At 43.4% G+C, this 25,208-nt stretch overlaps 1 long non-coding RNA gene across 1 annotated transcript; it reads left to right on the top strand.

The window, feature by feature from the left end:
• Positions 1–8,370: 8,370 nt before the first annotated feature.
• Positions 8,371–11,480, top strand: LOC147985432 (uncharacterized). The gene is made up of 2 exons (XR_015616708.1): positions 8,371–8,687; positions 10,079–11,480. It is a non-coding gene; the product is annotated as an uncharacterized LOC147985432 (long non-coding RNA).
• Positions 11,481–25,208: the final 13,728 nt, after the last annotated feature.

The raw sequence follows: 25,208 nt of genomic DNA, 5'->3' as shown, positions 1-25,208 counted from the left end.
TAAAAGGCCTTGTCCCTTTATAAAGAGGGTGGATATCAAGCGTCCTCTCCGTGTCCGTTTGGACTTGCCTATAATCTAGGAGTCCTAGAAGCGGTTGGGTTAGCCACGCCCGTATTGATGAGAATCCCGGAATAAGGGGACACGATCTCTGCTTTGACAAGACGTGCCAAGGAAACCGCCTCGCATAATGCGCTGAGGTGGGATAATGAAATGACTCGGATAAAGGCTTGGCCGTGGTGTGTCGCACTACGGAATACGTCAGCAGATTAGAATTGTGTAAATATTGTTCTCTCTATGGCAATATGTGGAAACTTATTTTGCAGAGCTGGACACTATCTTTGTGTTCAAAATCTTCTATGAAGTACTTGGAGGAGGAACCCGCCTTGCAATGCCGAAGACAAACTGCGTGCTGGACTCGTCGTCATTGAAGCCTGGTTCAGGGGCTACTGAGGGAGTCCTGGATTAGGGGGTGTCCGGATGGCCGGACTATACCTTCAGCCGGACTCCTAGACTGTGAAGATACAAGACTGAAGACTTCGTCCCGTGTTCGGTAGGGACTTTCCTTGGCGTGGAAGGCAAGCTTGGCGATACGGATATACAGATCTCCTACCATTGTAACCGACTTTGTGTAACCCTAACCCTCTCCGATGTCTATATAAACCGGAGGGTTTTAGTCCGTAGGACAACATAGACAACAACAATCATACCATAGGCTAGCTTCTAGGGTTTAGCCTCTCCGATCTCGTGGTAGATCTACTCTTGTACTACCCATATCATCAATATTAATCGAGCAGGACGTAGGGTTTTACCTCCATCGAGAGGGCCCGAACTTGGGTAAAACTTCGTGTCCCTTGCCTCCTGTTACCATCCGGCCTAGACGCACAGTTCGGGACCCCCTACCCGAGATCCGCCGGTTTTGACACTGACACTCCGCAATATCTTTGTTCATTCCGGTCCACCAGAAAATATCCTTCAAATCCAAATACATCTTGGTATTTCCTGGGTGAATCGAATATGGTGAATCGTGTGCCTCTTGCAGAATCAACTTCCTGATCTCCAGGTCATTGGGCACATAAACACGGTCTTCAAACCATAGGGTGTCGTGCTCATCCTCGCGAAATCCTTTAGCTTTTCCTTTGCTCAGTTTCTCCTTAATAGAGGCAATCTCCTTGTCAGTCTTCTGAGCTTCTCTGATTCTATCCATTAAAGTTGACTAAATCTCCAATGCTGCTACATAGCCTCTTGAAACTATTTCCAAACATAGTTCACGAAGATTTTCGGCTAACTCCCTTGGTATTTCTCCCGTCATTAGTGTATTGACATGGCTTTTGCGACTCAATGCGTCAGCTACTACATTAGCCTTTCCGGGATGGTAATGCAATCTCATATCATAATCCTTGATGAGCTCCAACCATCTCCTTTGTCTGAGGTTCAACTCCTTCTGCGTGAAAATGTACTTCAAACTCTTGTGATCCGTGTACACCTCACAATGATTTCCAATGAGGAAATGTCTCCATGATTTAAATGCATGCACTACGGCTTCTAACTCCAAATCATGCGTAGCATAATTCAACTCGTGAGGTTTCAGTTGTCTTGAGGCATATGAAACAACTCTCCCTTCCTGCATAAGCACTGCTCCAAGTCCTATACGTGAAGCGTCGCAATACACCTCATAGTCCTTGGTCTGGTCTGGCAAAATCAACACTGGTGAAGTAAATAAGCGTTTCTTCAACTCCTGGAAACTAGCCTCACACTCCTCAGTCCATTTGAACTTGGTATCCTTCTTTAATAACTCCGTCATAGGCTTCGCAATCTTTGAGAAATTCTCAATAAATCTCCGGTAGTATCCTGCGAGTCCAAGAAAACTCCGGATCTCTCCAACTATTGTTGGCGCTTCCCAATTGGTCACGGTATCAACTTTAGTGGGATCTACTGATATACCTTCTCCAGATATAACATGTCCGAGGAATCCTACTTCCTTCAACCAAAACTCACATTTGCTGAACTTGGCATACAACTGATGTTTTCTGAGCTTCTCAAATACCAATCGCAAATGCTCATTATGCTCCTCCTCATTCTTCGAGTAAACCAGGATATCATCAATGAACACCACGACGAACTTATCCAAGAACTCCATAAACACTTTGTTCATCATGTTCATAAAATAGGCAGGTGCGTTAGTCAGACCAAATGACATAACGGTATACTCGTACAACCCATACCTGGTGGTAAAAGCCGTCTTAGGTATATCCTGTTCTCGAATCTTCAACTGGTGGTATCCTGATCGGAGATCGATCTTGGAAAATACCTTAGCTCCTTGCAATCGATCAAACAGATCATTGATCATTGGTAGTGGGTACTTGTTCTTGATGGTTACTTCATTCAATCCTCGATAATCAACAACCATCCTTAACGATCCATCCTTTTTCTCCACTAGAAGTACTGGCGATCCCCAAGGCGAAGAACTTGGGCGAATATATCCCTTATCCAGTAACTCCTTAATCTGCTTCTTAATTTCCACCAAATCCTTTGCAGGCATCCAGTATGGTCTCTTCGATATTGGCCCTGTGCCTGGCAATAGCTCAATCAAAAACTCAATATCTCTATCCGGTGGCATGCCTGGCAACTCTTCTGGAAATACTTCAGGGAAATCCCTTACCACTGGTACTTCCTCCTGCACAACTCCCGTTAAACAATTTACTTGAGTCCCTTTTGGCACATGTCGGGATACATACTTGATCCTTCTCCCTTCTGGGGTAGTAAGCAAAATTGTCTTACTGGCGCAATCAATGTTTCCTCCGTACATCGACAGCCAATCCATACCCAGAATTACATCCAATCCTTGTGATTCCAAAATGATTAAATCCGAGGGAAACACATGCCTACCTATACTCAATGGCACTTGAAAACATCCTTGACTAGCCATATACTCCGCTCCTGGTGAGCTTACTAGCATAGGTGTTCTAAGAACCTTAGTGGGCAGGTTATACTTATCCACAAATCCCCTTGATATGTATGAATGCGATGCACCAGTATCAAAAAGAACGAGTGCAGTAAATGACTTAACCAAAAACTTACCGATTACGGCATCCGGTTGCTCTTCAACCTCCTCCACGTTAACGTGGTTCACTTGTCCCCTGTTGAAAGGGTTCGGCTTCTTCCCAGAGCTTCCATTGCCATTCTGGCCTTCAGGACATTCATTGGCATAATGTCCAGTCTTCTGACACTTAAAGCAAGTGACTTGGCTCAAGTCTTTCTTGGCTGGGGTTGATGGGTTGGTACGGTTCTAGTCGTTGCCTCCTCCATTCCCATTCCCATTCTTGGTGCCATTGTGATTGTGCGAGCTACCTCCTCCATGAGTATGCTGAAAATGTCCTCCCGTTCTAGGGGTAAAACATGGCTTCTATTGGGCTCCATAATTGTACTTCCCTTGTCCATACTTCCTCTTGCGGTTCTCAATTTGCTGCTGCTTGCCTTCAATCATAAGAGCACGGTCTACCAACTCCTGGTAGTTGTTGAAGGTTGCTACCATCAACTACATGCTCAACTCATCATTCAGTCCTTCCAGAAACTTCTCCTGCTTAGCTGCATCCGTAGCAACGTCATCTGGGGCATAACGTGCTAATTTACTAAAGTCCTCCACATACTGGCCAACTGTCCGTCCTCCTTGGCGCAAGTTGTGAAACTCACGCTTCTTCATGGCCATAGCTCCTGCTGAAACATGGGCAGTTCGAAAAGCCTGCTGAAACTGGTCCCATGTGACAGTGTCGACAGGGAAAGTGGCTGTGAAATTCTCCCACCATGATGCTGCGGGTCCTTCAAGCTGATGTGCGGCAAACTTCACCTTCTCCGCATCTGTGCATCCTGCTGTGGTCAACTCTCTAGCTGTCTTGCGGAGCTAATCATCTGCTACTATCGGCTCGATGCTACTGGAAAACACCGGCGGATTCAGCCTAAGAAAACGGGCTAAGTGATCAACAGGTGGTGGTGGTGGTGGGTTGTTGTTGTTGTTGTTCCCCTGATTCTGATTCTGGACTAGCAACTGCATCAATGTGTTCTGCTGCTGGATCAACTGGGTGAGCTCCGGTGGAAAGGTAAATCTGGGGTCACGTCTTGGAGGCATCTGAGGGTTTAGAAAAGATGAGATTTAAGAATAGAGGGGGTCTAAAGAGAAAACACTACCCATATGCACATGAGGCAAAAGCAAACAATTCACTTCATTCAATCAAACAAGGGCATCCAATCGATCTAACTATCACAAAAGTGCTCGGACTACTGTATTTACGTGGTGGACTACTACTACTAATGAGGTGGTCTACTAGAAATATTCTTCGGTTGCAGACTCCATGATATCTGCTTCGGCTTTATCAACATAGTCATCATCGCTATCATCTGGATCCGAGTCAGTGTCGTCGATGATGATGTAGTCTTCCGGGCGAATCTCCTTGGGTTCTTCGTCTTCATCTACTGGTGTAGGGCCTCCCATAAATATCCCAATCTTCTTGATCAGATCGTCATTCTTCTCCACCAATACTTCAATTTCTTCTTCATAATCTTCTCGTGTAGCCTTGAGTTCTTCCTCCAGTTCCTTGATTCTTGTCCTTGCCTTCTTCAGGTCTATCATGTTGGCGCACATCTGGTTCTCCTGTCGTTGAATGTGCTGGTTTAACTCCTGGATAAAAGCTGCAATTGATCTATCCTTTCTGGTGCTGATCATCTCCCAGTGCTCATCTCGGCGCCCACAAATCTGGTAGATAGTATCCTTGAGATCATTGCGGTAGACTTCTCCAATGCGTCCCATGGCGATGTGAGCTGCCATGCTCTTTCCTAGACTCCAAGTTGGTGCATCAAAAGAAAACTTGATGGGCGCAGTGACTGGCATGAACGTCCTTCCTGGAACTTGAACTTGAATCATCCAGCGCTCTTCTTCAGGTAAAGTGGCGTTGTAGGTTCCGGTGAACCTTGGTACTCCTATGTTCAGGGATCTAGTGACTTCCTTCAAGTGGCGTCCAAAGGGTGTATCTTCATCCGGTTGCGTGAACATGTTCCTTGCATCCGCCATCCTAAAGAATAGAAAAGAGGAGAGGTCAGAAGAGAAGAGAGTGAATAGTGATCTAGGTCTTTAGCTTAGTGGTCGTGTCCTATAGTCAGCGTGTGCTCTGATACCATCTCTGTAACGACCAGACCTCAAACGGTCTGATCTCTGTGCTCAGGTGTCATCCCTGGATCAGTAATGCTGACACCACATAGTACTCGGAGGATTTATAACAGAGTAGCAATCACACACTTATTACATCGAGTGTCTCAATAGAGAACTTATTACAATAAATATGGCTTAAGGCCATCTAATAACTATAACAACGGAAGGCTTGGAAGATAAGTGAGTCCATCAACTCCAACGGCATCACTGAGTATAGAACCACGACCTAAAACTCCTTAATCGTCATCTGAAAAGTCTGCAACATTAACGTTGCAGCCCGAAACGGGTCAGCACATGGAATATGCTGGTAAAGTAACACATAGAGAGTAATGGAATGAAACAGCCATACTATATGCATATTTGGTTGGTGGAAAGCTCTATGTTACAGTTTTGCGTAAAGCCAATTTTTCCCTACTACAAAGGAATAAATTTTATTTAACTATCATGGTGGTTGTTAAACATTGAGAATGGTTGACAGCATTCTCAATCCCAATTAAGTATCATCATTAACAAAACCTAACAAAATTAATTTTTCGAGTAACATGTTGAGATTCACATGATAATCCAAGTACTAGATACTCAAGATGTTCATAACCGGTGACACGGCTAACCATGATTAGTTTATACACTCTGCAGAGGTTTGCGCACTTTTCCCCACAAGACTCGATCGCCTCCGTTTGGTTTCTCGCACTACATGGTGTTTGAGAAGACGGATGACCGAGACATAGTCTTTTAGAAGCGCTAGCACCTTACGATGGATAGACCGTTACACCTACTTTCCCCTACATCTGCTAGTCTGCCCTACAAGAGTTCGCACGACTTAATCAACTATGCTAGAGCCCATAATAGCTTGTGGCTACACACGGAAGTTTCTAGTATGAAAAATCTCATGATCCCTTTGGGCCTGGGTGGCGGTCCATAAAGAAAAAAACAGGCAATCCTGGAATACCCAGGTACCTCAATCCACCCAGATGTGTGTTTAAGTTGCCACCTTAGATAAACCCTTAATTAACAAACTCACATCTGTCATGGATATCACTCACCCAATCCACATCTAGTAGCATAGCATGGCATAATGGCAAATGTAGAAGTAACTCCCAAAGGTTTGATAATATAATAGCTAATAGGTACTACCTCAACTACTTCCCATCCCACAATTTAGTTAGATCCTAATTATGCAATGTTTGAGGATTGATCTAATGCAATAAAACTGGGTAGTAGGGGTATGATCAAAGTGTTACCTGCCTTCCTAATGATCCGCGAAACCTAGAGATACGAAATAACAGACGGCGCACTCCGGGTATTCTATCACAGACAAACAAACAAGCATACAATAAGTATTCATCTAATGCACAGGTAAAATTCAAATAAGAGATCTAACCAGAAGGTTCAACTTAAGAACTCCGGTTTGCAAAAGAATCAAATCCAACGAAGCAACGGAAGTCAAACGGCAAAAGAAACAAGCTTCGTTTACTATTCTGGATCTAGGGTAACTTTTACAGTGGCAAAAACTTGTTTAAGTTGGTTCAACGGTTAGAGGGTTTCGAGACGAAACTCCAGGCGCTTGAATCGCCTGATTCCGATAACCGAGCGAAAATTTATACTAAAATGAAATTTGGATCAGGAATCGCGATCAGAAAAATCGCGGATTTAATCTGAGAAAAAGAAAAACAACGAACGTTCGCTAGAACGAACGAACGGACGAACGCTCGCTATTTAAATAAATCATAAAACCGATCTATTTAAAAAAACCGAAACTAAAAAAAAATAAAAACCGTGACTTTTTTTTAACTACTACTTTTTTTTGACCGCGACTTTTTTTTAACCGCGACTTTTTTTTAACCGCGACTTTTAAAAAAACCGGCGGCAAAAACGAGGTTGACCTGGGTCCAGCGGCGGCGGCGGCTCTGATTTCGGGCGCGGTGGGCTGGGGCGGTTCGGGGCGGCGGTATTTAAAGGCTGCCCCCGGGCGGAGTCCCGCTCGGGTACGGCCCGAAGTCGGTTCGCAGAAAAACAAATAAAAGAAATAATAAACGGACTCCAAAAATCTTGAAATAAATTTTTCCGGGCTTTTAAAATCAAGCCGCACAAGGTGAACATTTATTTGGGGCCTAAATGCAATTTTAAAAAACACACATTTTTCCTAAATTCAAATAAAATACCGAAAAACTTCGAAATAAAATCTTATTTGATTTTATTATTAAATCCTCAATATTTCTTTATTTTGGGAAAGTCATTTTATTCCCTCTCTCATATTTTTGTAATAGAAATAATTGATGATAAAATAATTAAAATCAAATGATCCTATCTTCAAAATTTGAGAAAACTCAAATATGAAAATAATGAATTCCCCAACTCTCTCCGTGGGTCCTTGAATTGCGTAGAAATTTCTAGGATCAAACCAAAAGCAAATAAAATATGATATGCATTGATGATCTAATGTATAACATTCCAAATTGAAAATTTGGGATGTTACATAAAATCTCGGGACGAGATTTCTTGTAGTGGAGGAGAATTGTGACGCCCAGATAATTAAGCTACAGTAACCACACCTTAATTGTTCCATGTCATCACAATTAATTTTCTAAGCCTCACCTTGATCCAAACCAAACTCGAATTCAACATCAAATGCAAGTCAATTTATTAAATTTTCAAATAATAAAAAAAATGTAGGCTGGTTTGAAATAAATCCTTAACTATTTTTCATGAATTACCCAACATCTTTTGACTTAATAAAATGCCCCTATCTATTTAAAACTGAGTTAGCAACAATTAAATTTACCGTTTCAATTTAAATAGATATCCAACCTTTTCAAAATAAATTGTAACTTTCTGAGTTGCTTTAAAATATTGCATAGTGATTATGTGCTAAGTGGCACATTTGAAAAAGTTGTTTTGATATCTAAAAAAATAGAAAACCATAGGGAAAATATAAAACAGAAATTAGTAAATGCAGAAGGAACCGAACTACTATGCACTTTAGCCCAGTATCAACAGTTGCTAGTCTAGCCCACTAAACCGGCCTAGCCCAACTCCCCCCCTCTGTCTTCTTCGTTCTCTGTTCACCGAGCGCGGTGGATGATCGTGCGTCGTCCATGGATGGATTAGCCACGGGGCGGCCATCCCGCGCCTCCCCGTCGTCTCCCAGCGGTGGATAAGAATGACCCCGAGCCCCTTGGATCGAACCCTATCTCCTTCTTCCCCTTCCATTCGCTCCTCCGCTCGAACCCAAAGCCCCCCGATGCCTCGCTGCTGCGTTGCCCTCATCGCCGTGGCCGCAAACCTCCCCACAGCCAGCCAAGGCGCCCAGGAGGACCGCCGCCATCGTCCTCTTCGACTACGGGCACGCCTTCGAGCTCGGAGCATGTACATCGACTAGATCGAGCCGCCTTTGTCCACGGGACCCGACCCCGTTCGTCGCCGTTGCGTCGCTCCTCCGGTCCACCTCGACTCCCTGCGGCATCCTCGACCACACCACGAGCTCGCTGTGAGCTCCTTCCCCGAATCCCCATTCTTCCCGCCTCGATTCGTTTGCGTAGCCTCCGTCCATGAATTCGTCCGAGCACCCGCGTACACGCGTGTTTAAGCCGCCTCAGCTACTGCCTTCTCACTGCTGCACTGCTGCTCGCTGGCCGCGCGTCCGCGCGTCCGTCGTCCCCTGCCCCCACACCTCGTTCGCTTGCACCGGCCATGCCCCCGGGATCCCCTGCCCGCACTGCCCTGTCACCCGCACCTGCCAGCCTCACCCATCATCCTGGCCATGCTCGCATGCGCCGCTCGAGCTTCTTGCACGCGCGCGCTCGCCGCAGCTGCCGACGCTGCCGCCGCCCCTGCTAGTCCTGCGCGCGCCCGCCGGAACCCTTGCCGCTGCCTCCGCCTGCCGCTAGATCCGGCAACGCGGCCCGGGCCGCATCCGGCCGTGCGCGGTGTTGCCTGGCCGCCTCCGTGCCATGCCGATGACTGCTGCTGCTCTGAACGTACTGCTGCTGATGAATGCTACTGTATCTATGGCTAGCTTTGCGAATATTACGCTGACTAACCTCCTTCACAGCCTCTAATCAGCGGGTAAACAACTACTAATAGGCCAAGAAAAATTATGAGTAGAAAGTATACTTGACAAACTTCATTTTATCCCATTGGACCAAATCCTTTCGATGAACGGATTAAATCATATGAAAATCACAAAAGGCTATCTTCTGTTAACAAAGAACATAATTAACCCCTAGTTGTGTGTGTGCGTGTGTGTTCTGTGGTTGTGAGGCCGGCCCCATGTTCAATTAGTTTAGGGTTAATTAGTATTTAGGTTAGCTACTAGCAGATGACATGTGGACCCCATTAATTAGGTTAGTATTTATTTATTTGTTTAGGTATAGCCTATGACATGTGGGATCCACTTCTACTATTCATGTGTTGACCAGTCAAATGTTGACTGGTTCAACACAACCCCACTGGCCCCGCTGTCATACATTATGGCTAGAATAGTGCTAGGTGGCAAAGTATTTCACCATTTATAATTCGAGTTAAATAAATTCTAGAAATCTTTTAAACTTTGAAAATTCATATAAAATTAACCGTAACTTGGATGAAAATACTTTGAACATGAAAGTTACTCAGATCGACGAGACGAATCCGAATACGCAGTCCGTTCGTCCACCACACATCCCTAACATAGCGAACATGCAACAATACCCCTCTGATTCGTCTATCCGAAAACGTCAAACACCAGGAATACATTCCCGGATGTTTTCCCCCTTCGCTAGTAGCACCTACTACTATGTTAGGTCACCTCTAGCACCGCGTAATGCCATGTTACACTTTGTGATGCTTTGACTGCTTTGTTATTTATTGTGTTCCCCCTCCGTTACTTCTTTCCGGTAGACCTCGAGACTGCTGGCGAACCCCAGTTCGACTACGGTGTTGATGACCCCTCCTTCTTGCCAGAGCAACCAGGTAAGCCCCCCTCCCTTGATCACCATATATTGCCTATTCTTCTCTATACTGCTTGCATTAGAGTAGTGTAGCATGTTATTGCTTTCCGTTAATCCTATCCTGATGCATAGCCTATCCTTGCTTCTACTATTGTTACCTTTACCTGCAATCCTACATACTTAGTATAGGATATGCTAGTATTTCATCTGTGGCCTTACATTCTATTGTTACCTTTACCTGCAATCTTATACGCACTAACCATCTACGCGGGGACAATTATGGGCACTCGACGTCGTGGTATCAGCCGAAGCCTTCATGACGTCAGCGATTGAGCGGCGCGCGCCGCATTGGACCGTAAGCTCGCGCTTGTATTAAGGGGGCTAGGTATGCTTCCGGCCGCGTATGCAACGTGCAGGTGTGCAATGGGCGATGGACCCAGACCCCTGCGCCATAGAATTTAGACCGGCGTGCTGACCTCTCTGTTGTGCCTAGGTAGGGTTGCGACGTGTTGATCTTCTGAGGCTGGGCATGACCCAGAAAAGTGTGTCCGGACAAAGGGGATCGAGCGTGTTGGGAAATGTGGTGCACCCCTGCAGGGAAGTTAATCTATTTGAATAGCCGTGATTTTCGGTAACAGGACGACTTGGAGTTGTACCTTGACCTTATGACAACTAGAACCGGATACTTAATAAAACACACCCTTTCAAGTCCCAGATATAACCGGTGATCGCTCTCTCACAGGGCGATGAGGGGAGGATCATCGGTTAGGATTATGCTATGCGATGTTACTTGGTGAACTTACCTTCTACTCTCTTCTCCTGCTGCAAGATGCAGGTCACCAGAAGCGTAGTCTTCGAAATGACTAGCAATCCCCCTCTTATTCTGGCATTCTGCAGTTCAATCCACATATGATACCCCCTTTTCCATTTGATACCAATGCATACATATGTAGTGTAGCTCCTTGCTTGCGAGTACTTTGGATGAGTACTCACGGTTGCTTTGCTTCCTCTTTTCCCCCTTCCTATACCCGATTGCTGCGACCAGACGATGGAGCCTAGGAGCTAGACGCGATTTTCGATGATGACTACTACTACTCGGGAGGTGCCTACTACTATGTGCAGCCCGCTGACGACGACCAGGAGTAGTTTAGGAGGATCCCAGGTAGGAGGCATGCGCCTCTTTCGATCTGTATCCCAGTTTGTGCTAGCCTTCTTAAGGCAAACTTGTTTAACTTATGTCTGTACTCAGATATTGTTGCTTCCGCTGACTCGTCTATGATCGAGCTCTTGTATTCGAGCCCTTGAGGCCCTTGGCTTGTAATATGATGCTTGTATGACTTATTTTATTTGTAGAGTTGTGTTTTGATATCTTCCCGTGAGTCCCTGATCTTGATCGTACACGTTTGCGTGTATGATTAGTGTACGATTGAATCGGGGGCGTCACATAGGTAAATGATAAAAACAGAATTTTTGATGCGGAGTGCTACTTGGCATAATTTTAATGTAATTCTTCTTAATTGTGGTATGAATATTCAGATCCGAAAGATTCAAGATAAAATTTTAATATTGACATAAAAATAATAATACTTCAAGCATACTAACAAAGCAATCATGTCTTCTCAAAATAACATGGCCGAAAAAGTTATCCCTACAAAATCATATAGTCTGGCCATGCTCTATCTTCATCACACAAAGTATTTAAATCATGCACAACCCCGATGACAAGCCAAGCAATTGTTTCATACTTTTGACATTCTCAAACTTTTTCAATCTCCACGCAATACATGAGCGTGAGCCATGGATATAGCACTATAAGTGGAATAGAATGGTGGTTGTGGAGAAGACAAAAAGGGAGAAGATAGTCTCACATCAACTAGGCGTATCAACGGGCTATGGAGATGCCCTTGAATAGATATCAATGTGAGTGAGTAGGGATTGCCATGCAACGGATGCACTAGAGCTATAAGTATATGAAAGCTCAACAAAAGAAACTAAGTGGGTGTGCATCCAACTTGCTTGCTCATGAACACCTAGGGCATTTTGAGGAAGCCCATCATTGGAATATACAAGCCAAATTCTATAATGAAAAATTCCCACTAGTATATGAAAGTGATAACATAGGAGACTCTCTATCATGAATATCATGGTGCTACTTTGAAGCACAAGTGTGGTAAAAGGATAGTAACATTGTCCCTTCTCTCTTTTTCTTTCATTTTTTTATTTGGGCCTTTTCTTTTTTATGGCCTCTTTTCTTTCTTTTTTAATTTTTCGTACGGAGTCTCATCCCGACTTGTGGGGGAATCATAGTCTCCATCATCCTTTCCTCACTGGGACAATGCTCTAATAATGATGATCATCACACTTTTATTTTCTTACAACTCAACAATTACAATTTGATACTTAGAACAAAATATGACTCTATATGAATGCCTCCGGCAGTGTACCGGGATATGCAATGAATCAAGAGTGACATGTATGAAAGAATTATGAATGGTTGCTTTTCCACAAATACGATGTCAACTACATGATCATGCTAAGCAATATGACAATGATGGAGTGTGTCATAATAAACGGAATGGTGGAAATTTGCATGGCATTATATCTCGGAATGGCTATGGAAACGCCATAATAGGTAGGTTTGGTGGCTGTTTTGAGGAAGGTATATGGTGGGTGTATGATATCGGCGAAAGGTGCGCGGTATTAGAGAGGCTAGCAATGGTGGAAGGAAGAAAAGTGCATATAATCCATGGACTCAACATTAGTCATAAAGAACTCATATACTTATTGCAAAAATCTACAAGTTCTCAAAGCAAAGCATTACGCGCATGCTCCTAGGGGGATAGATTGGTAGGAAAAGACCAACACTCGTCCCCGACCGCCACTCATAAGGAAGACAATCAAAAAAATAAATCATGCTCCGACTTCATCACATAATGGTTCACCATACGTGAATGCTACGGGAATCACAAACCTTAACACAAGTACTTCTAAAATTCAAATACCCAACTAGCATAACTTTAATATCACCATCTTCATATCTCAAAACAATTATCAAGCATCAAACTTCTAATAGCATTCAACACACTCATAAGAAAGTTTTTACTATTCTTGAATACCAAGCATATTAGGATTATTTAAGCAAATTACCATGCTATTTAAGACTCTCAAAATAATCTAAGTGAAGCATGAGAGATCAACAGTTTTTATAAAACAAATCCACCACCATGCTCTAAAAGATATAAGTGAAGTACTAGAGCAAAACTATATAACTCAAATGATATAAGCGAAGCACATAGAGTATTCTAACAAATTCCAAATCATGTATGGATCTCTCAAAAGGTGTGTACAGCAAGGATGATTGTGGTAAACTAAAAATCAAAGACTCAAATCATACAAGACGCTCCAAGCAAAACACATATCATGTGGTGAATAAAAATATAGCTCTAAGTAAAGTTATCGATAGAAGTAGACGAAAAGAGGGGATGCCTTCCGGAGCATCCCCAAGCTTTGGGTTTTAGGTGTCATTAGATTATCTTGGGGGTGTCATGAGCATCCCCAATCTTAGGCTCTTGCCACTCCTTGTTCCATAATCCATCAAATCTTTACCCAAAACTTGAAAACTTCACAACACAAAACTTAAAGTAGAAAATCTCGTGAGCTCTGTTAGCAAAAGAAAACAAAATACCACTTCAAGGTACTGTAATGAACTCATTATTTATTTATATTGGTGTTAAACCTACTGTATTCCAACTTCTCTATGGTTGATAAACTATTTTACTAGCCATAGATTCATCAAAATAAGCAAACAACACACGAAAAATAGAATCTGTCAAAAACAGAACAGTCTGTAGTAATCTGTAGCTAGCGCAAGATCTGGAACCCCAAAAATTCTAAAATAAATTTCTGGACGTTAGGAAGTTATCTATTAATCATATTCAAAAAGAATTAACTAAATAGCACTTTCCAAATAAAAAAGGCAGCAGTTCTCGTGAGCGCTAAAGTTTCTGTTTTTTATAGCAAGATATCAAGACTTTCCCCAAGTCTTCCCAACGGTTCTACTTGGCACAAACACTAATTAAACACACAAAAAACACAACCTAGACAGAGGCTAGATACATTATTTATTACTAAACAGGAGCAAAAGGCAAGGGATAAAAATAAAATTGGGTTGCCTCCCAACAAGCGCTATCGTTTAACGCCTCTAGCTAGGCATAAAAAGCAAGGATAGATCTAGGTATTGCCATCTTTGGTAGGCAATCCATAAGTGGATCTCATAATAGATTCATAAGGTAATTTAATTTTCTTTCTAGGAAAATGTTCCATGCCTTTCCTTAACGGAAATTGGAATGTAATATTTCCTTCCTTCATATCAATAATTGCACCAATCGTTCTAAGGAAAGGTCTACCAAGAATAATAGGACTTGAAGGATTGCAATCTATGTCAAGAACAATAAAATCTATGGGTACATAATTCCTATTTGCAACAATAAGAACATCATTTATTCTTCCCATAGGTTTCTTAATAGTGGAATCTGCAAGGTGCAAGTTTAGAGAGCAATCATCAAAATCACGGAAACCTAACATATCGCACAAAGTCTTTGGAATCGTGGAAACACTAGCACCCAAATCACATAAACCATAGAACTCATGATCTTTAATCTTAATTTTAATAGTTGGTTCCCACTCATCATAAAGTTTTATAGGGATAGAAACTTCCAACTCAAGTTTTTCTTCATAAGATTGCATCAAGGCATCAACGATATGTTTAGTGAACTCTTTATTTTGACTATAAGTGTGAGGAGAATTTAGCACGGATTGCAACAAGGAAATACAATCAATCAAAGAGCAGTTTTCATAATTAAATTCCTTGAAATCCAAAATAGTGGGTTTAGCAACATCTAGGGTTTTAATTTCTTCGATCCCACTTTCATCAATTTTAGCATCAAGATCTAAAAATTACGAATTCTTGGAACGCCTTCTAGGTAAAGGTGGATCATATTCAGTCCCATCATTATTAAGATTCATATTGCAAAAAAAAGATTTAATAGGGGATACATCAATAACTTTTATATCTTCATCTTTATTTTCATAGGAACTAGAAGAACACACTCTTATAAAGGCATCTTTCTTAGCACGCATCCTAGCGGTTCTTTCTTTGCACTCATCAATGGAAATTCTCATGGCTTTGAGAGACTCATTGATATCATGCTTAGGTGGAATAGATCTAAGTTTCAAAGAATCAACATCAAGAGAAATTCTATCAACGTTCCTAGCCAACTCATCAATCTTAAGCAATTTTTCTTCAATCAAAGCATTGAAATTCTTTTGCGAAGTAATAAATTCTTTAATATTAGATTCAAAATCAGAGGGCATCTTATTATAATTTCCATTAGAATTGTTGTAGGAATTACCATAATTATTAGAGGGATTACTAGGATAAGGCCTAGGATTAAAATTTCCTCTATACGCGTTGTTACCAAAATTGTTCCTACCAACAAAATTCACATCCATAGATTCATTATTATTCTCAATCGAAGTAGACAAGGGCACATCATTAGGATCAGAAGAAACACTTTTACTAGCAAATAATTTCATAAGTTCATCCATCTTTCCACTCAAAACATTAATTTCTTCTATCGCATGCACCTTTTTATTAGTGGATCTTTTAGTATGCCATTGAGAATGATTAACCATAATATTATCTAGGAGTTTAGTAGCTTCTCCTAAAGTGATTTCCATAAAAGTGCCTCCCGTGGCCGAATCTAAAAGATTTCTAGCAGCAAAATTCAATCCAGCATAAATTTTTTGTATAATCATCCACAAATTCAAACCATGAGTAGGGCAATTACGTATCATTAATTTCATCCTCTCCCAAGCTTGTGCAACATGTTCATGATCAAGTTTCTTAAAATTCATAGTATCGTTTCTAAGGGACATGATCTTAGCGGGAGGAAAATACTTAGACATAAAAGCATCTTTGCACTTATTCCATGAATCAATACTATTTTTAGGCAAAGACGAAAACCAAGCTTTAGCACGATCTCTAAGCGAAAAGGGAAATAGCTTCAATTTAATAATATCGTTATCCACATCTTTCTTCTTTTGCATATCACACAAATCAACGAAGCTATTTAGATGGGTAGCGGAATCTTCACTAGGAAGGCCAGAAAACGGATCTTTCATGACAAGATTCAGCAAGGCAGCATTAATTTCACAAGATTCAGCATCGGTAAGAGGAGCAATGGGAGTGCTAATAAAATCATTGTTGTTGGTATTGGTAAAGTCACACAATTTAGTGTTATCTTGAGCCATCGTGACAAGCAAGCAATTCAACACACAAGCAAACAAAAAGCAAGCAGGCAAAAAGAGGCAAATAGAGAAAGAGAGGGAGGATAGAGAGAGAGAGGGCGAATAAAAAGGCAAGGGTGAAGTGGGGGAAAGGAAAATGAGAGGCAAATGGCAAATAATGTAATGCAGGAGATAAGGATTGTGATGGGTACTTGGCATATTGACTTTTGCGTAGACTCCCCAGCAACGGTGCCAGAAATCCTTCTTGCTAACTCTTGAGCACTGCGTTGGTTTTCCCCGAAGAGGAAGGGATGATGCAGTAAAGTAGCGTAAGTATTTCCCTCTGTTTTTGAGAACCAAGGTATCAATCCAGTATGAGGCTACGCGCGAGTCCCTCGCACTTGGACAAAACAAATAAATCCTCGCAACCAATGCGATACGGGGTTGTCAATCCCTACATGGCCACTTACGAGAGTGAGATATGATAAGATAATATTTTTGGTATTTTTATGATAAAGATGCAAAGTAAAATAAAAAGCAAAGTAAAAAAGCAAAGGAGATAACTAAGTATTGGGAGATAAATATAATGAAGATAGACCCGGGGGCCATAGGTTTCACTAGTGGCTTCTCTCAAGAGCATAGGTATTTTATGGTGGGTGAACAAATTACTGTTGAGCAATTGACAAAATTGAGCATAGTTATGAGAATATCTAGGTATGGTCATGTATATAGGCATCACGTCCGAGACAAGTAGACCGACTCCTGCCTGCATCTACTACTATTACTCCACCAATCGACCGCTATCCAGCATGCATCTAGAGTATTAAGTTCATGAAAACAGAGTAACGCCTTAAGCAAGATGACATGATGTAGAGGGATAAACTCATGCAATATGATGAAAACCCCATCTTGTTATCCTCGATGGCAACAATACAATACATTTCTTGCTGCCCCTACTGTCACTGGGAAAGGATACCGCAAGATTGAACCCAAAGCTAAGCACTTCTCCCATTGCAAGAAAGATCAATCTAGTAGGCCAAACCAAACTGATAATTCGAAGAGACTTGCAAAGATAACCAATCATAAATAAAAGAATTCAGAGAAGATTCAAATATTGTTCATAGATAGACTTGATCGTAAACCCACAATTCATCGATCTCAACAAACACACCACAAAAAGAAGATTACATCGAATAGATCTCCACAAGAGAGGGGGAGAAGAAGCCATCTAGCTAATAACTATGGACCCGAAGGTCTGAGGTAAACTACTCACACTTCATTGGATGGGCTATGGTGATGATGTAGAAGCCCTCCATGATGATACCCCCTCCGGCGGAGCTCCGGAACATGCCCCAAGATGGGATCTCGTGGATACAAAAAGTTGCGGCGATGGAATTAGGGTTTTCGCTCCGTATCTGATCGTTTGGGGGTACGTAGGTATATATAGGAGGAAGGAGTACGACGGTGGAGCAACAGGGGGCCCATGAGGGTGGAGGGTGCGCCTGGGGGGGTAGGCGCGCCCCCTACCTCGTGGCCTCCTCCTTTGTTTCTTGATGTAGGGTCCAAGTCTCCTGGATCATGTTCGGTGAGAAAATCACGTTCCCGAAGGTTTCATTCTGTTTGGACTCCGTTTGATATTCCTTTTCTTCGAAACCCTAAAATAGGCAAAAAAAAACAGCAATTCTGGGCTGGGCCTCCGGTTAATAGGCTAGTCCCAAAAATAATATAAAAGTGGATAATAAAGCCCAATAATGTCCAAAACAATAGATAATATAGCATGGAGCAATCAGAAATTATAGATACGTCGGAGACGTATCATACACATCAATAACATGTATATCAAATATACCTTTCACTTTGCCATCCTTCTTCTCCGCCAAATACTTGGGGCAGTTCCGCTTCCTGTGACCAGTCCCTTTGAAGTAGAAGCACTCAGTCTCAGGCTTAGGTCCAGAATTGGGCTTCTTCACTTGAGCAGCAACTTGCTTGCCGTTCTTCTTGGAGTTTCCATTCTTCCCTTTACCCTTTTTCTTGAAACTAGTGGTCTTGTTGACCATCAACACTTGATGCTCCTTCTTGATTTCTATATCCGCAGCCTTTAGCTTTGAGAAGAGCTTGGGAATTGTCTTATCCATCCCTTGCATATTATAGTTCATCACCAAGCTCTTATAGCTTGGTGGCAGTGATTGAAGAATTCTGTCAATGACACTATCGTCAGGAAGATTAACTCCCAGCTGAGTCAAGTGGTTGTGGTACCCAGACATTCAGAGTATATGTTCATTGACAGAACTATTCTCCATTTTGCAGCTATAGAACTTATTGGAGACTTCATATCTCTCAATCCGGGCATTTTCTTGAAATATTAACTTCAACTCCTGGAACATCTCATATGCTCCATGACGTTCAAAACGTCATTGAAGTCCCGGCTCTAAGCCGTAAAGCATGGCACACTGAACTATCGAGTAGTCATCAGCTTTGCTCTGCCAGACATTCATAACATTTGGTGTAGCTTCTGCAGCGGGTTTGTTACCTAGCGGTGCTTCCAGGACGTAATTCTTCTGTGCAGCAATGAGGATGATCCTCAAGTTATGGACCCAGTCCGTGTAATTGCTACCATCATCTTTCAACTTAGATTTCTCTAGGAACGCATTAAAATTCAACGGAACAACAGCATGGGCCATCTATCTACAACAACATAGACATGAAAAATACTATCAGGTACTAAGTTGATGATAAATTAAAGTTCAATTAATCAAATTACTTAAGAACTCCCACTTAGATAGACATTCCTCTAATCATCTAAGTGATCACGTGATCCATATCAACTAAACCATGTCCGATCATCACGTGAGATGGAGTAGTGGTGAACATCACTATGTTGATCATATCTACTATATGATTTACGCTCGACCTTTCGGTCTCAGTGTTCCGAGGCCATATCTGCATATGCTAGGCTCGTTAAGTTTAACCCGAGTATTCCGAGTGTGCAAAACTGGCTTGCACCCGTTGTATGTGAACGTAGAGCTTATCACACCCGATCATCACGTGGTGTCTCGGCACAATGAACTGTAGCAATGGTGCATACTCAGGGAGAACACTTATACCTTCAAATTTAGTGAGAGACCATCTTATAATGCTACCGCCAAACTAAGCAAAATAAGATGCATAAAGGATAAACATCGCATGCAATCAATACAAGTGATATGATAGTGCAATCATCATCTTGTGCCTTTGATCTCCATCTCCAAAGCACCGTCATGATCACCATCATGACCGGCTTGACACCTTGATCTCCATTGAAGCATCGTTGTCATCTGGCCAACTATTGCTTCTACGACTATCGCTACCGCTTAGTGATAAAGTAAAGCAATTACATGGCGATTGCATTTCATACAATAAAGCGACAACCATATGGCTCCTGCCAGTTGCCGATAACTGTGTTACAAAACATGATCATCTGATACAATAAAATTTAGCATCATGTCTTGACCATATCACATCACAACATGCCCTGCAAAAACAAGTTAGACATCCTCTACTTTGTTGTTGCAAGTTTTACGTGGCTGCTACGGGCTTCTAGAAAGAACCGTTTTTACCTACGCATCAAAAACCACCACGCGGTATAGTGATTGCTTTTTGATCTTCAGAAACAACCCTATTCATTGAATCCGATTCAACTAAGGTTGGAGAAATTAACACCCACTAGCCACCTGTGCGCGAAGCATGTCGGTAGAACCAGTCTCGTGTAAGTGTACGCGTAATGTCGGTCTGAGCCGCCTCATCCAACAATACCGCTGAATCAAGAATCAACTAGTGATGTCAAGCAATATGTATATACCCACGCCCACAACTCCTTTGGGTTCTACTCATGCATATAACATCTACGCATAGACCTGGCTCGGATGCACTGTTGGGGAACGTAGTAATTTCAAAAAAATTCCTACGCACACGCAAGATCCATCTAGGTGATGCATAGCAATGAGAGGGGAGAGTGTTGTCCACATACCCTTGTAGACCGTAAGCGGAAGCGCTATGAAAACGCGATTGATGTAGTCATACGTCTTCATGATCCGACCGATCCTAGCACCGAAGGTACGGCACCTCCGTGATCTACACATGTTTAGCTCGGTGACGTCCCACGAACTCTAGATCCAGCTGAGTGTTGGGGGAGAGTTTTGTCAGCACGACGGCATGATGACGGTGATGATGAAGTTACCGACGCAGGGCTTCGCCTAAGCACTACAACGATATGACCGAGGTGGAAATATGTGGAGGGGGCACCACACACGGCTAAGACATCAATTTGTGAGTTTATGGGGTGCCCCTTCCCCCGTATATAAAGGAGTCGAGGAGGGGGAGGGCCGACCCTCTCTATGGCGCGCCCTATGGGGAGTCCTACTCCCACCGTGAGTAGGATTCCCCCCTTACCCTAGTTGGAGTAGGAGAGGAAGGAATGAAGAAAGAGGGAGAAGGAAAGGGGGGCGCCGCCCTCCCTTCCCTAGTCCAATTCGGACCCAAGGGGGAGGGGGCGCGTGGCCTGCCATGGCTTCCCCTCTCTCTCTTTCCACTAAGGCCCAATAAGGCCCATATACTCCCCGGGGGGTTCCGGTAACCCCCCGGTACTCCGGTAAATGCCCGTACTCACTCAGAACCATTCCAATGTCCAAACATAGGCTTCCAATATATCGATCTTTATGTCCCGGATGAGATCAGAGACATGACGAGGAGTCTCAAAGTGGTCGAGAGGTAAAGATTCATATATTGGACGATGGTATTCAGACACCGAAAGTGTTCCGGGGGTACCGGGTGCATATCGGGTAACCGAAGGGGTTCCGGGCATCCCCCCGTCAACTACATGGGCCTTAATGGGCCAAGAGGGGGATAGACCAGCCCGTAAGGGGCTGGTGTGCCCCATGTAGGCCAAAATAAGGGGGAAGGAAAGAGGAGAAGGTAGAAAGGAAGGGGAGGGATTCAGCCTCCCCCCTCCTTCCCTCCTCCCTCCTCCTTCCTTCCCCCTTCAGATAGATATGGAAGGGGGGAGGACGAATTGGGAGGCGCCCAAGTAGGATTCCTCCTACTTGGGGCGCCCCCTTGGCTGCCTCTCCTCCCTTCCGACCTATATATATGAAGGGGGGCACAGCTAGAACACACAACAATGATTGTTAGCCGTGTGCGGAGCCCACCTCCACAGTTTACCCCTCCGGTCATATTGTCATAGTGCTTAGGCGAAGCCCTACACAGATCACTCCCCCCTCAACGTCACCACACCATCGTGCTGACAAAAGTTTGCCTTGGCACTTTGCTGGATTGAGAGTTCGAGGGATGTCATCGAGTTGAACGTGTGCATAAATCGGAGGTGCCTTACATTCGGTGCTTGATCGGTCGGAACAAGAAGAAGTTCGACTACATCAACCACGTTGTCAAACGCTTCCGCATTCGGTCTACGAGGGTACGTGAACACATTCTCCCCCTGTCGTTGCTATGCATCTCCTAGATAGATCTTGTGTGAGCGTAGGAAATTTTTGAAATTGCATGCTACGTTTCCCAACAATGGGATGGAGGGAGTAGAAATTATTTCTCCATTTGATTCATCTCGATGCTCCATATTGACATCCATCTACAAGCATAAGCCAATTGAGTAAATAATGTCTTTGTAATATAGCGTGCACGAAGTTTTTTAGAAGATCTATGATGATGCACGCCTATGTATTCAGGCCCGAGTTTACGGGTTGTACATTCTGGAGAGAGTGTTGTATGTTGACCGATGTGGCTATTCTTTCATGCTTGCCCCCTGTTTCCCCCCCTACGGGGGACGTTTGCGTCCACACACATGTTTACATTATGTTCTTTTGGCCTTTAGTGGTTGATTGGATCACGAGAATTAGTTGTGAGAATTTGGAAAACTAGTTTTTAGAGGATTTTTAAGGAAAACCAGTTTTAGTTAGTTGTTAAAATAAGCCTATAGAATTATTGTAGATTGAATCTATTAAAATGTAAACTTACCACACAAAAAACTGCTGTAGGGGTGTCAATGGATGCAAATCTTGCTAGTCCAAGATCACATATCTTGATTTTATAGTTCCCTTGGACGTCACATATCTTGAGTCCTATCCTAATCCAAAGCACATATCTTGAGTCCTACCATAAATCCCTCAGAAGTCAGAAACAATTCCCTGGATTTCACATATATTCTTTGGTATATCACAACTATTTCACTTGGTTGTGGCCATGTCAAAAATCAGGGTAGGAAGAAATCATCCAAAGAACCCTTTTGAAGGACTCGAAGAGACACAAGACTGGTAGCTTCCACTACATGTTTCCAAAATAAGAATTACTTAAAACACACAACCACTTTTCTTTAGAGACTTGGTGTCAACAACATTCGGAAGAAACAATTTGGTCCGCATATTTTAGAAATCTGCAATCATTAATTGACATCTGCACTACCATTAGTATGGAAAAATTCATAGGCACATTATTTCTGAATTCTATAGTATATCCATACACTACAAAAAAAGACACATCCGTGACATTTTGGGCCGAACGCAATTTTTTCTGTCATACTTATGACACTTCTATGACGATAATTGTGACAAAACCCGGTATCATCATAGATGTGGGGGGGGGGTCCTACTTCTATGACAAAAAATCATGACAGAAAATGGGTTTTTCGTCCTGGGCGGGCCGGAGACACAGCTGCATGACATTCTTTGGGTCGTCCATGACGGAAAAAACCGTGGTAGAAGTGAGGGCGAGGAAAATATCGGGGTGTTCCCGGTTATGGTGGGTGGTCGGGGCCGAGCGATGCCCGTTTCTCTCATACACGCACGCGCATGGGTGCGAGGCGTTGGGCTCTAACTGAACCCAAGCGAGGCGTTGGGCTCTAACTGAACCCGAGCGATTGCACTGCAGGCTACGCGTTACTGAACCCGAGCGATCGATCGATGGCTGTTAACTGAACCCGATTGAGCGGTTCCTTCACTACTGCTGCTAACTGAAGCCGATCGATGCTGCCTCTGGATGAACAGTGAGCGTTGCTGGGGGGGTTTGGATGAATAGTTCCCGGTGGGGGTGGATGAACAGGACCCCGTGGTGTTGCCTCTGGATGAACAGGACCCCCGATCGATCGAGCCGGTTGGGGCTGGATGAACAGGACCCCGTGGAGGGCGGGATGAATAGGACCACCCCGTGGAGGGCTGGATGAACAGTAGACGGTGGAGGGCTGGATGAACAGTAGCCCATGGAGGGGTGGTTGAACAGGAGCCCGTGGAGAGGGCAAGTTGAACAGTAGCCGGTGGAGTAGCGCGTGGTGGAACATGAGCCCGTGGATGAACAATCGCAGATGGAGGCTGAAGGAGGTCGACGGTGGATGAACAGTAGCCCATGGAGGCTGGAGGCGGTCGACGGTGGAGATGAATAGTATCCCGTGGAGTCCCATTTTGCGGTACGCCACACCCCTCCGGATGAAAAGGACCCACGTTTCGACCGCAGCGCTCCAATACAAGTCCGTTTCCTCCATTTTAAGGTAGGCCACACCCCTCCCGATCAACAGGACCCCCATTTCGACCATAGGAGGTCCTTTTCCTCCGTTTTGCGGTATGCCAGACCCCTCCCGATGAACTGGATCCCGTTTCGAACATGGCTGGTCAAACACAAGGCCATTTCCTTCGTTCTACGGTACGCCAGGTGATACGCCTCCAACGTATCTATAATTTTTGATTGCTCCATGCTATATTATCTACTGTTTTGGACATTATTGGGCTCTATTATCCACTTCTATATTATTTTTGGGACTAACCTATTAACCGGAGGCCCAGCCCAGAATTGTTGTTTTTTGCCTGTTTTAGGGTTTCGAAGAAAAGGAATATCAAACGGAGTCCAAACGGAATGAAACCTTCGGGAACGTGATTCTCTCAACAAACAAGACCCGGGAGACTTGGACCCTACGCCAAGAAACAAAAGAGGAGGCCACGAGGTAGGGGGCGCGCCTACCCCCCCAGGCGCGCCCTCCACCCTTGTGGGCCCCCTGTTGCTCCACCTACGTACTCCTTGCTCCTATATATACCTACGTACCCCCAAACGATCAGATACGGAGCCAAAAACCTAATTCCACCACCGCAACTTTCTGTATCCACGAGATCCCATCTTGGGGCCTGTTCCGGAGCTCCGCCGGAGGGGGCATCGATCACGGAGGGCTTCTACATCAACACCATAGCCCCTCCGATGAAGTGTGAGTAGTTCACCTCAGACCTACGGGTCCATAGTTATTAGCTAGATGGCTTCTTCTCTCTTTTTTGGATCTCAATGCAATGTTCTCCCCCTCTCTTGTGGAGAACTATTCGATGTAATCTTCTTTTTGCGGTGTGTTTGTTGAGACCGTTGAATTGTGGGTTTATGATCAAGTCTATCTATGAACAATATTTGAATCTTTTTGTCACACCCTAGCTAGTTCAAGCATTAGAGTGTGCATCATGTTTAATTTCCTTTTAAGTTTGAAATGGGGATGATAGAACCCCCAAAACCCCCTGGAAACAACTAGGGTTTACTAAAATTATTTTCAATGAACCTGAAATGCCCTTCTAAAAAGTTCACCCTCTTTGTCTTGGGTTAGAACCTCTGGCAAAATTGGTGCACAATTTTCTAGGTCAATAGAAGGTCATTGAATTAAATCATAAGTATTTGATTTTGGGCATTTAAATGCTATAAAATAATTTAAATGCTCAAATAATTCTGGAAATAAATGTTTGCTGTTGGAAATATTCTAAACAGAGCCCACAATTATTTTCAGGATT

This window comes from Triticum urartu, chromosome 2A (assembly GCF_056163025.1).
Source record: "Triticum urartu cultivar PI428250 chromosome 2A, HENAU_Tu73, whole genome shotgun sequence".
Lineage (NCBI taxonomy): Eukaryota > Viridiplantae > Streptophyta > Magnoliopsida > Poales > Poaceae > Triticum > Triticum urartu.
The sequence above is the reverse complement of the archived record's forward strand: the minus strand, read 5'-3'. Positions and strand labels throughout refer to the sequence as shown.